This window comes from Myodes glareolus, chromosome 2 (assembly GCF_982192425.1).
Source record: "Myodes glareolus chromosome 2, mMyoGla1.1, whole genome shotgun sequence".
Taxonomy (NCBI): domain Eukaryota; kingdom Metazoa; phylum Chordata; class Mammalia; order Rodentia; family Cricetidae; genus Myodes; species Myodes glareolus.
In genome coordinates this window covers 8502319-8518373 of record NC_142027.1, presented here as the reverse complement: position 1 = coordinate 8518373, position 16055 = coordinate 8502319, and positions in this window count along the sequence as shown.

Below are 16055 nucleotides of genomic sequence, written 5' to 3'. Positions count from 1 at the left end.
TTAATGGTCAACTTTGCACAGTCTAGAATCACCTTGGATGACAATCTCAAGGAGGATTGTCAGGGTAAGGTTGGCCTTGGGCATGTCTATGGGGGACTGTCTTGTCTGTGATCGTGGATGTGGGAAGACTCATCATCAGTGGCACGAGAACTCATAATGGTAGTACCACTCCCTGACTTTGGGATGAAATGTATCAGAGTGAGCTGAGCAATATGTGTGATTGTATTAGTTCCTTTCCATTTGCTCTTGAGTGTGGATGGGATATGATGAGCTGCTTCAAATTCCTGCCACTTCACTGCCCGGCATTAGGGATTGTCGCCTGGAACTGCAAGCTAAAATAGAGCCTCTCTCCCCTAAGTTACTTGCTTCGCCACAACTGGAAAGGAAAACAAAGCACTCTATTGCATTATTGTTCAACAATGTCCCTTGTTCTTGAAATCTCAATCTAGCATTTCATCTCAAAGCTCATTACTAATGGTGTTCAGGGTTGGTGACAGAAGAAAGGCCTGAAGCACTGGTGTCCCCTGGGAATTTGTCAAAACACAGCATCCTAAGCACCACCTGTTCCCTGAAGGGTTCCAATGCATGCTATAGCTTGAAAGCTATGGCTCTTGGCTAATGTACAAATTAGCTGTCCTGTTTGCTATCTCTCAAATGCCAACCTTCCTCATCCACCCCTCCATCTCCACATCTTGGTGCTTTTTAGTGAACCCTCTTCCCTGATGTGCCCCATCTCATGTGTCTGTGATATAGAAGACTTGGCTGAGGCTTTTCAACCCACTGATCTCAGATCTCAGCCCCTTATCAGTTACACCATCTCTTTTCAGTATAGTTGGACATTACCAAAACCCTGCATTGCCCAAGATCTATTCATAACAGCATTGACTGAATACTTTGATTGAATACTTCTTTAACTGATATTTAAATGACTTGACATTTGATTATTTCACAAATAATAGCTCCTCTTTCAGAAGGGAGACATGACTTTTGCTTATTAGGTGGTTCAAAAAAGACAGCAAAGCAGTTGCCTCCCAATGTTTCCCATTCTTGTTAATCTTCTTGTGGGGGACGTCCTTCTGTATATGTGTTGCTTTTATTGGTTAATGAATAAAGAAACTGATTTGGCCTGTGATAGGGCAGAATAGAGGTAGGCAGGGAAAACTAAGTTGAATCCTGAGAGAAAGAAGGTGGAGTCAGTGAGAAGCCATGTAGCTGTCACCAGAGACAGACATGCTGGAAGCTTGCTGGTAAGCCACAACCATGTGGTGATACACAGATTAATAGAAATGGGTTAACCAAAGATATAAGAGCTAGCTAGCATTATGCTTAAGTGATTGGCCAAGCAATTATTTGAATAATATAGTTTCTGTGTGATTATTTTGGGTCTAGGCAGCCAGGAACAAACAAGTTGCCTCTGCCTACAAATTGGCACATCAATGTGTGCTGACTAAATCCATGTAAAACCTGAGAAAGCTTGGAAAGGAATCCTAGATATGGAAGAACAGTCTTAAGCATGGCTTTTTGCTAGCAGTATTTTCTCAGGTGGGTTCTGTTTGCTAGAAGCAAGCAAAGGCATAATTCCTTTAAGAGAGGTCTTCCAGATTCAACAGTAGAAAAAAACACAATTTCAAAATGGAGGCTTCCTGGGCCATACTGCCAGCACGAGCTCTGACACTTTTGGGAGATTCAGTTATGAAGCACTTGAATGGGGTTTGTGAGCAGAGTGCTACAGCTTACTCAATGGCAACATAGACCTGCTGTGTGCCTGAAAATGGGGCTGTGAGCACGACTTGTGCTGAACAGACCTCTGCCATATTGGACTGGACAGAGACAACAGGCAAAGCAGCCTTAGCCTAACCACACTACTTTGCATTTTAAGAAGCAGTCCTGGTCAAAAAAGGATTACAGATACACAATAAAGACAAATTCAGATTAAAAAGACCTCTAAATGGGTCACAGTGTGTTTAAAAAAATGTGTGTAAGCTTGGGAGAGAGAAGAAAAAGAGTATAGGGAGTTATAAAAAGAAGTAAATGCTTTTTTAAAAAATAAAGCTATGTCTTTAAAGAGACAGAGTAAACTTGTAGAAAAAGTAATAGAATAAGAAAAATAAGCCATGTAAAGATTGAAAATATACAGAGAGTATGGATTATATATATTATTGTGGTTTCTTTGAATTTTTTGACTGTGAGAAAGCTAAATACAGAGAGACATTTCATTGTATGGGCTGCTAAGCTAAACCAACATATATATTTTAAAGGTATCTTGATTCCAAAATTTGGATCTAAGAATATGTTGCTTTGGAAAAGAGGTTCTTCTTTTGTCTCCACAGAGGATGAGAACCTATGGCTTCCTTCCAGACTAATGTAGTTTGATGGACCAAGACCCCCAAAAAGTTGCTGTGAATACCCCCCAAAATTACTTTGCCCAACAAAAAGAAGGAAGCAGTTTGGAGAGGTGTAAAACCAAATTCCCAACTATTGTTTATAAATGTCTGTTTACATAAAAAGGGGATGTGCTATAGAGATGGATACTTTACATTGGTATGGAACTTGGTATATTGATACAAATTTAAAATTAATTTTGATATATTTTTGCTCTTGATTAAGGTATTGTGTTTGTGCAGCTCATTTAAAATGTAATGTATAATTTAAAAATATAGGTTAATAGATAATCATCTATAGTAATCAAGCTTGTAGTCATATTGGTGTGACTAGAAATACAGAGGTGTGTTTCAGATAGATAGTTATTCTTAAAACCTTTCAAAGGCTATAGAGGATGATAGGCACTGAAGAGACTCCTTAGGGAGTTTGTTAGTCATTTGGGCAAAAAACTGCTCTTTGACTGGGCTTGCAGGACTCACAGAAAAAAAAATGGCTGACTCACTTTTCTGAAGGTGAGACAGTCCTTTGGGGTCCCTGCTTCATAAAAGAGTCTGCCAGACATTCTGCAGGGCACAAAAGAAAGCAACTGATGGACTTTGCCATTACAAGGCAAAACAGATATTCAAATTTTCTGCTTCATGGAAAGCCTTCTGGATACTATGAACCAGTAGGCAGAAGATGGTTGCCTCAACATTACAGAAGAACTTTGGAGGACTGTCCAGGAAGCAAGATGTCTCTGTCAATTCTAGAGTTTTGGAAGTTGCGTACAATGTACTTCCTGTTAACATAGGTAATATATCTTTCTGGGGTCTTTGATGGCGTTGAAGAATAGATAATTATAGTTTTCCTTAATTATGATTAAAAAACAATATATATATAAATATTGTAACTATAATTCTTGCTTGATACCTGTATTGTTATATGTAGTTTTACTATGTTAACGTTAAAACCTTCCTTTTTATTTAAACAGAAAAGGGGAAATGGTGTGGGAAGTCCTTCTGTATATGTGTTGCCTTTATTGGTTAATGAATAAAGCTATTTTCGGTCAACAGTTTAACAGACTATAGCCAGGCTGGAAGAGATATATAGAGAGAGTAGGCAGAGTCAGAGAGAAGCCATGTAGTTACCCACAGTAGACAGATGCGCCAGAACCTTGTCGGTAAGCCACAGCCCCGTGACGATACACAGATTAATAAAAATGGGTTTGTTTAGGATATAAGAGCTAGTTAGAAATGTGCTTAAGCTATTGGACAAACAGTGTTGCATATAATATAGTTTCTGAATGATTATTTGATTCTAAGCGGCCAGGAACAAACGGCTGCCTCCTACTACAATCTTCCTAATTAACAGTATTACAGACAAATTGGACAAAGCTTTGGCAGTTTGTCAGATTCTCGCTTATTCACTAGCAATGAAACAGGGAACAGTCACACCTGAATGAAGGTGTGAACCAGAGTTGGAGGATGTAAAAAGACTTTCTTTCTCCTATACCAGACCTTCAGATGGGACTCTCTGAGGGTGAGGCGAGGATGTGGTACTGTGTTATGGTTCCCTGGGTAATTCTCAGGGGCCGTATTCCAGAAAACACATGGCAGGCCTGAGTCATACGTTAGCCAGGAGCTGTTGTTTTCTAACTGAGCAGGCTTCGGGCCCTAAAGGCAGGTTGTTCTCAACTCCAGCTCTATTCTTACCACTTGTTGCTCTCAGCTTCTGCATCTAGCAGTGGGTATGTGCCACTGGCTCTGGACCTCATGACTACTGTCTCTTGATTAATACGTTTGAGATTTGTTTATTTTTATTTTATGGGCATGAGCATTCTGCCTGCATGTGTATCTGTGTGACACCTGTGTGCGGTGCCTGTGGAGGTCAGAAGAAGGCATCAGATCCCTTTGGAACTGGAGTTACAGATGGTGGTGAGCCACCATGTGGGTGCTTAGGCATAGGATCCTCTGGAAGAGCAGACAGTACTCTTAACCCTTGAGCCATCTCTCCAGTCCCTTCTCATCTCTAAATATTACCTTCCCCATACTGTTTCTATCATCTGGTTGAAATTCTGCTCTGATGGTGTGTTAGATCAGGGTTTCTGAAATTCCTTCCACACACATCTCTTCTTGGGTCCCTCCAAGGGACAGACACTGTTTCTTTGATTTCTTTCTCTAGGATGTTGTCATGGATTTGTTTGGGCTTGGATGAGATGCGTTCCCTTCACCATCCTGGGCCCTGTCTGCCCCTGGCACCTGCATGGACCACCAAGACATGGCCACAAAACACACCATCTCCAGCATAGTCTCTGAATTAATGGTTTCTAAGTTTCTGATCTAAGGATTCCTTGGGGTTGCTTTCTCTTTGTTTTCCAAATTCATTTTACTTTTTGTTTATGCTGCACGTGTGTGTTTTCATAAGTGTGTATCACGTGTGTGGAGGTGCTCAAGGGTCCAGAGCGGTGTCGGATCCCCTGAAGCTGGAGTTACAGGCTACTGAGAGCTTCCCCACATGGGTTCCAGGAACCAAATCACACTCCCTGGAAGAGGAGGAAGTTCTCTCAACTGTTGAGCCATCTCTCTTGGGGCCCCAGGGATTTCCTTCTTCTCATGTCAGTTCAGCTGCACTTAAAGAGTTTTTTTTTGTTTGTTTTTTGATTAAATAACATTGCAATCATTTTAAGTGCTATTTGAGAATGGTGTCACCATATCACAGGGGACACCAATAGGCTACTTCATTGTCTAAACAGAGAGGTCCGCAGAATTAAGATTTGATTAAGAGTTTGGTCACTGTAATATTCTGGTTCCTTAAGAGACAAGCTACACCCACTCCCTTTCTCCTTGCAGCCTCTGCCCCAACTCTGCTCTCTTCCTGTCCCTCTCTCCAAGAGGCAACTTCTGCCTCTCTCCCCACTTCTCCGCCCCCCCATCTTTCTCTCCTCTTCTCCTCTCTCTTTCTCTCCCTCTCTTACCCCCTTCTTCCCTTTTCCTTCCCCTCCATAATCCATTTAATAAATGTCTAACCTAACTTTACTCTGTATAGTATGTTTATCCGTCTCTTGCGCCCGCCGACCTCAGTCACATGGAGACAGCCTGCGTGTTCTCGTGCGCCGTCCCTGCTTGGGACCCCGGCAGCTTGTAGCAAACCCATCTGCATGGTGTGCCTATCTGTCTGCCCCTTGTCCACCCGCTGCCCACATGGCTAGCTGCCGGAGACGCCCAGGAGACCAGCCACCTTGGTGTGTGGGGACCTGCAGCAAATCCACAACAGTCACTTTGGAGAACCAACTGATGGCATGTCTGGGTCTAGTCTGGGATAATAATACAGATCTATGCTTGGTGTCGCCTTAGAACAATTCAAATGTCTGAGTCTCTTCATGAGACCTAGGGGAGCCTTTGCTCACAGTGACACTGATACTGTGGAGGGGGCACAGGATCTGAGTCCCAGAGTGCCTGGCCTGTCACCCGGCCGTGCCTGGCCTGTCACCCGGCCGTGCCTGGCCTGTCACCCGGCCATGCCTGGCCTGTCACCCCTCTCTTCATCTTAGTGTCATGAGTTAACTTCTCTGCCTGATCGTAAAGTGAATCCTTTGACATTGTAAAGCAAATGCTTTCAAATGTGTTAACAACAGTCATCATTGAAAGCCCCCGAGTTTTGTGACCGCTGAAAGGGTGGCTGGCCTGTGGTGTGCTGGGAGACTCAGGAACTGGTAAGGACTTCCCGTATTCTGGAGTTGGGGAATTCTGGAAAAATCAAAAGTGTCCACCCAGGAGGATTTCACATGTCTACTGTATATTACTGTATACTAATGATAGGGAAATGATAGAGAAAATAAAGTTAGGCAGATGCTAAATTTAAAGAGGCTGAACAGTTTGACAGTTTCTGTGGAACTAAATTTAACTTACCTTACACCCTAGCAGTTGCGCTGCTAAAGGCTTCCTGAACTGAGTAACAGGCTTATGTCCACACAGAATCCCACAGAAAGAGGCTTTATTTGTAATTTCTAAATCTTAGAAGCATCCCAGTGGGCGAATGACTCCACAGCAGTCCTTCCAGACACTGCAGCATCATTCAGAGGTGAAGGAACACAAAATGGGACACACGATGGCACAGAGGCACCATCCCTAAGGGATAGCAGCCAGTCCGTAAAGGCGACACACTGCCACGCGACCGTGTGACTCTCGGGAAAAGACTGAAGTGTGGAAGCTGGAGAAAGATCCGTGGAGTGACGGAGATAGGACAAGGATGTGTGGAAGGCTTTTAAGACACACCGCCACCATTGTAATGCTGGCTACAGGCACAAGGGTAGGAAGGAACCCCTGTGTGCGCTGGACAGTGATGCTCTGTCAGTGTAGGGTCCCTGATTGGAGCAAACAAGCACAACCCTCTGGGGTGTCAGTAGAATGGGAGTTTGTACACATCTGGGGGTGAAATGTCATTCTTTGTATTGCCTACCTAATTTTTCTGGGAATCTAAGGCTGGTATGTAAAAGTTTATTAACTTAAACACAACTCAAAGGTTTTTGAGTTTAAAATTTGCAGCATGTAATGAGGTTGCGTTGCCACCATTTCTTTGGAGCATCTGTCATCCGCTGGGTGGGGAAATATTGCAGAGCCTCAAGAAAGGGTTGTCCTACTCATTTCTCTGACTGTCACGGGAGGTCCTGGGGAGGCAGCGACAGCAACACTGCCATCTGGGGTCGTGAGAGTGAAGAATGAAGTAAAGACCTGGGACGTTGTCACCCCTGAGGAGAGAGAAGAGAAGGAGACAAAAATTCAAGTGTCTAGACATCCCTGGACGGTGGTGGGCCGGTGGGAAGGCTGTGCTGGACAAACACCTGGACCTCGGGAACCTCTAAAAGTACCTGAGAAGCCAGGCGTGGAGGTGCACACCTATACTGTTATCATGTGGGAAGTTGAGGTAGCAGGATGGTGACTTTGAACCATCCTGGGCTACATGGAATTTGTCTTGAAGAAGAAGGGAAGAAGGGGGAGAAAGACCAGGGGAATGAAGGGGAGGGAAAGAGGAAGGGTGAGAGAGTGGGAACATATGTACATGATCGCAAGAATGATCGCATGTGATTGTGTGTGTGCACGCACATGTGCACTCTCTCACACACACACAGCGGGAGGAAGAGGAGTGAAGGACCCCTCGTTTTAACCACAGTTATACCGTTTTGCAAAGGTTCACAGATAACTAGCTCAGGACCTCCGGAATGCTGAGCAAATAACAGGCTTAATTAAGGGCCTCCGGAATTCAGGGCCTCCGGAATGCTGAGCAAAGATACCTGAGGTTAGAGCAAGGACAGCCTTATCTGGCTGCAAGACAGGAGATTTATGGATTGGTCATAGAAACAAAGAGAGGATTGCGAGGCCTGAGTCACGTATAAAGCGGGGCTCGTCACGAGTCAGGGGCTGTGCAATCAGACATCTGGTCGCCAGCCAGGAAAGGGGGAGGCAGGATAAGAGGAACAGTAAACCACTGAGTAGTCCCCTCATTGTTATTTAGGTTAAGAATTTACCACCCTGCATCTTGCTTCTGTAAACCTCGCTTTTTGCTCTCCTATAAAAACCTCTCACCCCCAACCTGCAGGTGCGCAAGTCCTCCGAGAGACTTGGTCGCCCCAGGTACCTGCATATCCAATAAACCTCTTGCAGTTTGCATCTGGCTGCGTGTTTTCAACTGATCTCTGGGCATGGGGTCTCTCCCGAAGGAAGACGCCCACGGGAGTCTTTCAGGAGGAGCAAGGAGTGAGGAAAGCAGGGGAAGCAAGGGAAGGAGTTATGAAGGCAATAAAGAGAGCCTGTTTCTGGCACCTTCTGATTCTCTGATTACTTGTACACACACACACAGCACATGTGTGTGTAGATGCACAAATATAGAGATCGACGGGTGTACAGTAATGCAGCCAGAACACACAGGACAACTCTCTCTCTCTCTCTCTCTCTCTCTCTCTCTCTCTCTCTGTGTGTGTGTGTGTGTGTGTGTGTGTGTGTGTGTGTGTGTGTGTGTGTGTAAGCTGGTGTTTATTCCTGTCTGTTCTAGATGCGCACAGATGATCACGGCAGCTTGCCATGATGGAAGTAGGAACAGTGGCTACTAATGAACATTCTCTCTCTCTCTCTCTCTCTCTCTCTCTCTCTCTCTCTCTCTTTCCCCCTCCCCCAGCCTGGGGAGTTCAGTTCTCAAACTCAAGCCCCCTGGGAATATAACAGCTTTTCAGCCCCATCAGCCCCCTCCTCCATCACTCAGCTGCGCCTGGAGGAGTCAGCCACCACGTGAACTCCCAGTCTGGTTTCTGGCAAACCCCCATGAGTGTTCATCCGAGCCTGCCTGCAGGTGGCTTTCCCACCCACACATTGCCACTGCCTAAGGCAGCTTGGAATTTATGGCTGCTGGTCCTCTTCACGCACTGCCCCCACAGGCCACTGGAGGCCTTTGGGGGTGACAATGTGCTTGCCGTGGCTGCCTGAGAGGGTCAACAGGAGCAACCGAATGGTGCTAGACCCTGAGAATACTGCTGTCCCCTTGTCCCCACCCGCTCTGCCTCTCTGGCCTGGAACCTGTTTCCTGCTGTTGCATAAGCTGCTGAGGAAGGGGGGGTGGTGGGAAGTCATTTGGGACACTTCTGCCTCAAGGCTGCATGGTGGGGGGGTGGGGGGGCTAAGTGGAAACAGGCTCATTTGCACATTGGCAATTAAATTCAACTGGATGTGGGGGGAAAAAAAACTCAACACAGAACTCAAACCAAACCAAAAAATGAACCAGAACAACACCTTTTAAGTTGAATGGGGACTTAAAAGGCGACTTTGTAAAACTTCTGGTACTAATAGATGGTGTTTAAGACATTAATTTAGAAGTTCTTTTGTTGAGTTAAAAAGGAAGAAGTCTTTCAATGCCTCCACTCATTCCAATTCTCTGCATTTGAACATAATAAAATTAATTTCCTTGAAAATTGTTTCACTGAACTGTTTTTGCAGTTGGGGGCTGGAGAACAAAGAGGCCCAAATTCCACTCCCGGAACCCGCAACAATGTGACCTCACTTGGCCGGAACCTGCAACGGTGTGACCTCACATGACCAGAACCTGCAATGGTGTGAACTCACATAGCCGGAACCTGCAACGGTGTGACCTCACATGGCCAGAACCTGCAATGGTGTAACCTCACTTGGCCAAAACCTGCAATGGTGTGACCTCACATTGTCACAGGTGCCTTACTGCGCCTGTCCTGTGGCAGATCTGCTGAGTCAGGATCGTGGATCACCCAGGAAGGGCCACAGGACTCAGGAGAGCCCTCAGAATGGGAGAGGAGGTGAGGCTGGAACAGCATACTTTGAAGACAGGAAGGCTCACAAGCTAGGATGTCTTCTAGATGATATAGGTAAAAAAAAAACCAAACAAACAAAAAACAAAACAAAACAACAAACAAAAACAAAAGACAAAAAAACAAAACAAAAAAAAACCCCTGCTTTCCTTCTGGAGTCTCCAGAGGGAATACGGACTGCCCGGCACCCCGACTTTAGACTTTCTCACCCCACAACTATAGCATGAAGCACGTATGATGACTGAGGCATGTATGATGGCTGAAGCATGTCTAATGCCTGAAGCAGTTAAGTTTCTGGGAATTTGTTCTGTCAGCCACAAGAAATGGACGCAAGCTGGAGTCCTTGTTCCTGATGGCAGAGCAATTATAGGACGATCTTACAGGCTTGGTTGGTGGGAGAGAAAGGGAAAGATAAATACCAGTGACACTGGATCTCTACCTTACCCTATATGCCCTGAGCCTCCCCTATTGGCCTAAACAGAGACAATATTGCCAGGGTATTGAAGACAGCAAGGATGGTTCCATGTTCTCACACAGCAGAGGGAGATAGCATTAAAAAGGCTGTGAACTTTAGACAGTACAGGGAAGGACACACTCAAATGTTTTAAATTGTAACAGTCTTCACAGAAAACATAAATCTTCTTTTGGTAAAAAACAAGATTAAAAAATAACAGCATGGGAGACATATTCAATAGACTAGGAATTAGTGTTCTGACACATGAGAAAAATGACAGGAGAAAAAAAGGAATTAAGGGCCAGAGGAGAAAATACGAATGACCAGTAACAAACAAAAGATGCTCGGGTTCAAGCAGAGAGGGAGGGAAGTGGGAGAGAGAAATTCCCACTTCCTGAGCTGTGTTGGTGACATTAGGCAGTCATGCCCAGACACAGAGGGATCCTGGGGACAACTTAATTGTTCTATGGGGTGAATTTGCTTATGACATCTTGGAGAGAAACTCGGGGGAGTCTGGGAACTCGAAAACCTCCTTTATTTGCTAGGGACTGAGCCTTAGATCCACATGGACATTCTCCTGCCTCACGAGGGCCTGCTACATGTGTGTGGCTAAAGCACAGTGCCGGAACGCTGGGAGAAAGGACAGTGATGGGAACTGCTCTTGGTTTAAAAATAATTTCCACAGTGGCGAAATATAAAAAACAATTCAAATGTAAATAAACTTGGCATATCAACACTGTTTTGTTTGTTTGTTTGTTTGTTTTAAGACAAGGTCTTTCCACATAGCCCAGGGTGGTCTGGAACTCAGTATATACTCAGGCTGGTCTTCAATTCATGACTCTACTGCTTCTGTTCTCCTGGTACTGGAATTGCAGAGGGTGATACCAGGCTGGGCTGAGCAACAATGCATCTTAGACACACAGGTCAGCAAGATGGCTCAGCATTAAAGGCACTTGCCACCAAGCTGGACCACCTGAACTCAGTCTCCAGGACCCATGATGGAAGGAGACTCGCCCAAGTTATCTTCTGATCTCTATACATGTGCACGCATCGGCGTGGGCACACACGCATACATTCACACACGCACACACACACACATAATCACATACACACACACACACACATACACACGCACACAGACATATGCACACATGCACAGACACAGTAAATGTGAAAAACTATAAGCTAGAATATAAAAACAAGATGGAAATTGATGAGCTATGTATATAGACAATGTACTTTGGAATTTTAGAAACAAAACTATACAATGTTAAAAATTAACTGATACATAAAGTGTAATATATATATATGTATATATTAGTGGAATACAAATGTAATGTCTGATATATACACACATATACACACATTTTATTTTTTAAAGATTTTAGTTTATGTGCATTGGTGTTTTGCTTGCATATAAGTCTGTGGCGGTGTCAGATTCCTGGGAACTATAATTACAGAGAATTGTGAGTGGCTATGTGGGTGCTGGGAACTGAACCCCGGGTAGAGTAGCTAGTGCTCTTAACTGCTGAGCCCTCTCTCCAGCCCCCATACATTGTATTCTATTTAGATCCTTATTATATTCATACATGTTTGTTGTTTCTTTTAAAATTTTTATTGCATTTATTTTTTGGTGTATATGTATAATACATGCATGTACATGCCGTAACACACATGTAGAGGTCAAAAGACAAGGTCCAGGAGTCATTTCTCTCCCTCCACTTTAGGAGTCAGGAGATTGAACCCAGGTTGCCATGGTAGCCACCAGCCAGCGTCTTTACCCGCCGAGCCATCTTGTAGATCCCGTGTATCACTTCTTAACAGTGAAATTGCTTCCTCCAGACATTTTTAGATCCATGTGCCCAGGAACCATCTCCAGTCACCGACTGCGCAACAGCCCTCGGCTTCTTGTCCACGTCTAACTACGACTTGGACCTCACTGGTTCAAGATCTTCCCCCGTGAATGATTTGGCTGACACATGTGTCTGTAAGGAGATATATATTTAAGGGATGAAAGGATCCATGAATATTTCAGTCTCTGAGGGTGGTGGAGAGGAGTAAGCAGAGAGATGGTAGTTTCCGAGATAGAATGAATGGCCTCAGCTAGCCTTTCTTCCTTCTCTCCTCCTTTCCCCACCCCTGTCTTTCTTTCCCCTCTTTCCCTCCCTCTAGTTCATCGTCTCCCTCCCTCCCTCTCCTCTCTTTTCTTCCTAAACCCATTATAACAAAAACTTAACATGCTCATTCTAAATTATGGGAATGGGAAAACACAGTTATTATTTTATTATGACTTTGAATTTCTGAAAGCAGAAAACCAAATCACATTTATTTTAAAAAGCCATCTAGAATTCAAAACTAAAAATAAAGCCATAAACTGTAAAACTCTACTAAAGGAGGTAACCGAAGAGACAAAGAAGAGCTTGTTTAGGGGTGCTGGGTCCCACAGAGCGTTACTTCAGACACAGCCTGGGGCCCAGCTGTGTAGGAGACATGGCACCAAAGGCCAGCTCTGGCCTCCCTTATGAATGGTGTCCAGTCTCTTGAAATATCTCCTGGAGTAAGACACAGGACATTTTAGGTTCCAGTAAGTGGCTTTTTTTGGTCCTGAAGCAAGTGGTTCCATTTTGGGGCCACTCAATGCTATGGCAGAAAATTCTTATATTTGAGGAGAAAGCCATTCCTATGGACTCCACGCTTGAGATCTAATGCTCTTCCCTCCTGGAGGAGTGGAGATTAAATTCACTGTTCCCACACAGGCCAGCCCTTCAAAACACACAGGTGGCTCTCCTACATCTGTAGGTTTCTAATATCTAAAACTTTTTACAGAAGGGCAGTCATGGGAGCGCCGTGTGGGGATGTCACTAAGAAGTATTGAAGCAGCTATGAAACTGAACTTCGAGAGTTGCCTTTGAGAATCCAAGGAAACCGTGGGGCAGCACAGAAGGCCAGGCATCTCTCCAGGCTTGGAGGGAAGGACGTCTTCCTGAGAAGGCGTTCATAATTGATGAACAGCACTTATCAGACTGGAACACAGTCATGCAGAAGGGAACTGGATGCCTGGCTAAAACCTGATCCCTCAGAAGACAAGAGGGAGCTGAACGTCTCCCTAGGAATGACAGTGCATATTTTATAAGGGAGTAACAATGCCCCGCTGATCAATGTTGGAGTTAGATGGTGGAGAGATCTGATGTCATGGCCAAGCTTGATTTAAAGATGGTACTGAGAGCCTGCAGCCCCCACTGGATTGATGTTTATTGGTTAGTTTCTTTTTTTACCTTCCTCATCCTCTATCTTCTGTGTTTGTCTCTTATTCCCTGCCCTCTGTCCCTCTGCGGGAAATGAATCTCCTTTGTGTTGAGAACTTGGTCTTGGGGTGCTGAGCCGATGCCCATTTCTTGCAGAGACTTCCTAATATGGCTCCCACTGGGAAGCCTTCCTTGCCCCTCTTCACCTACTCCCATCCCTTTTCCCAGATATAAATGCATCTCCTAAGCCTGGCATCTCCCAAGACAGAAGATGCATCTTCAGACAGCCCTTCCCACACAGCATCACTCGACTTGAGAGTTGCTACCCACGGATGGTGGAGAACAATTATCTCACAACCTTCTCTCCACCATACCCCTGACCCCCAGGGGCCATGTGTTTGTCCAGTCTCCTTTTTTACTTTAATGAATTAAAATCAGTCTGCCTGCAGGATTTCATAACCCTCCCCTTGACATTTTTTTGGGGAGGGGTCTGGTGGAGAAAGATTGAAGGCAGAGTAAAACCTGAGGGCCCAGAGTGGTACCCATGCCTGTGAGGCATTTCCTATCAGTTATACAAAGTCAACCCCATGGGTTACAGACAGGAGACTCTGACGCAAGGAAGCGTTTCTGCTGTTTGCTGAAGACTGGGAGGGCGTGATTTGAAAAGCCACAAAAAGAATTTCTGAACTCAGCATTGGGAAGGCGTATTTCCAACTCTTGTCACTTGGACCCCTGTCTCCACAGAGCAGAACACCCCATGACAGTCATGACAATGTGATGGATTAACTCACTGTGAGTGGTTTTCCATGTCTTGATACTGTCTGATGATCTAACCGTATAGTTGCAGAAACTAACTCATGGCCACTATGTGCTCTTTGACCTGGATGGCCCTATCTTGAATGTGTCTTGCTCCAACTAGGGGAAGGAGGATGGTAAGAGGGAGAACTCGAGAGTGGGTTGATAAGGACATACCTCACCCATCAGTCTCAGCTCTGTCCTTAACATTTCAAATGCACAAGGACTCTTTCCAGAACTTCCCAGCCTAATGCCCACTCGAGAAATTTGTTCTCCAGAACCCAAACCTCAATAATTATTAAAAATGCATTGGAAGAGTTTTCAATATTTTGAAGCTGAAAATATGCCCATATATTTTAAACAATCCCAGAGAGATTGAGCATGAGGAATGGCCAGGTTGGGGAAGAGGCAGCCCAGAGTGGAAGGCCCAGCAAGGGGAGAGTGTGCCAATGTCAAATTACTGGATGGGATTTCTGAGCCAGAATCAAATATTTTAGGCCTCCAGCGTTTGGGGAAATTATTTTAGCAGGGAGTGCTGTGGCATAAGATGGTCATTTGTTTTCTCGAAACCCAAATTAAGAAATTCTGTGGCTTGATGTTTATTCTCCAATTAAGAATTTAGCATTTTTCTTAAAAACAATTTATATTGGTTGTGGGGGTCCATGAGGGAGTGACCTCTATGTTGAAGGTCTAGAGAATCAAGGACCCAAGGAAAGACTGATCATCTATCAGTGATCCCCAGCTTCAGATGACACCCACATCTACAAATCGTAAGCCGGAAGGAGACATTAGGGGGAAGAAAGCGGGGCTCACTTAGACAGTTCCGCAGATAATTATAAGTTATGGGAACAGAGAAGAGACTATGGTGAGATGATGAGAAACATCAGGGCGAGCTGGAGCTGATTTTTGTCGTATAATAGAGAATTTGTTTTGAATTTGCTTCCAACAGATGCATAGCATGGGAGTGAGGGACTGGATGTTACTCCAGGTTCGAATTTAAGCTTGGAAATGAAATTTGGGAGAGTATGCCTCATTTCACAGAAGCTGAACACGTTCCCGAGTGTTCTTACGGTAGGCGTCTCACAGGCACGGATGGGGCTTTGGATGATCCTGTTTTGAGTTGTTACATGTACCGAAAACTGTTTTGTTCATTTATAGGTACTGTCTATATTCTTCCCCATTAATCATTCATGTCTTGTAGAGTCTGGCTTCTACTGTCCATCTTTGAAAAACGAAACAAGCAAGTGTTTTCAAGAAAACCCTGGAAGGGGGCATGCTTGTTATATGTCTATAGAATAAAGCACACATAACCATTGCTTTTCTTTCAAGTCCATCTGAACTGGACCAAATATAAAGGTCACACGAATAACCAATCATTTCCTTTACATGAAGAGTCCCTTCACAACCCCAGTTTTCTATCACATTCTTAAATCATGATGTGTCTACTTGTGATGTTGATGTATTTCTCAGTAGCTCAAGCCCATACTGTCTCAGGACAAGAGAGATTCATCCTTTGGTCAGCCAGGAATGGGGGCGTGTACTACATGTGCAGATGGGTGTGGCCTCTGCACACATCCATAGCTGCTTCCCCTGACTCCCATGAGGATCTGTCTCCACCTGGGTTTTGCCACTCAAAGCTGCATAACCTAACGGTATTAATCAGGGTTCTCTGGCGTAACAGAATACACAGAATGAACCTCTTTCTCTCTCATATAGATATATTTATGAGAGAGCTATCTATATCTCTGAATATCTCTCTCATTTCCCATAAATGTGTGTGTATGTGTATATATGCATATACATACATATGATCTATTAGAATGACTTATAGGCTGTGGTCCAACTTATCCAATGGTCGTCTACCAATGGAAGA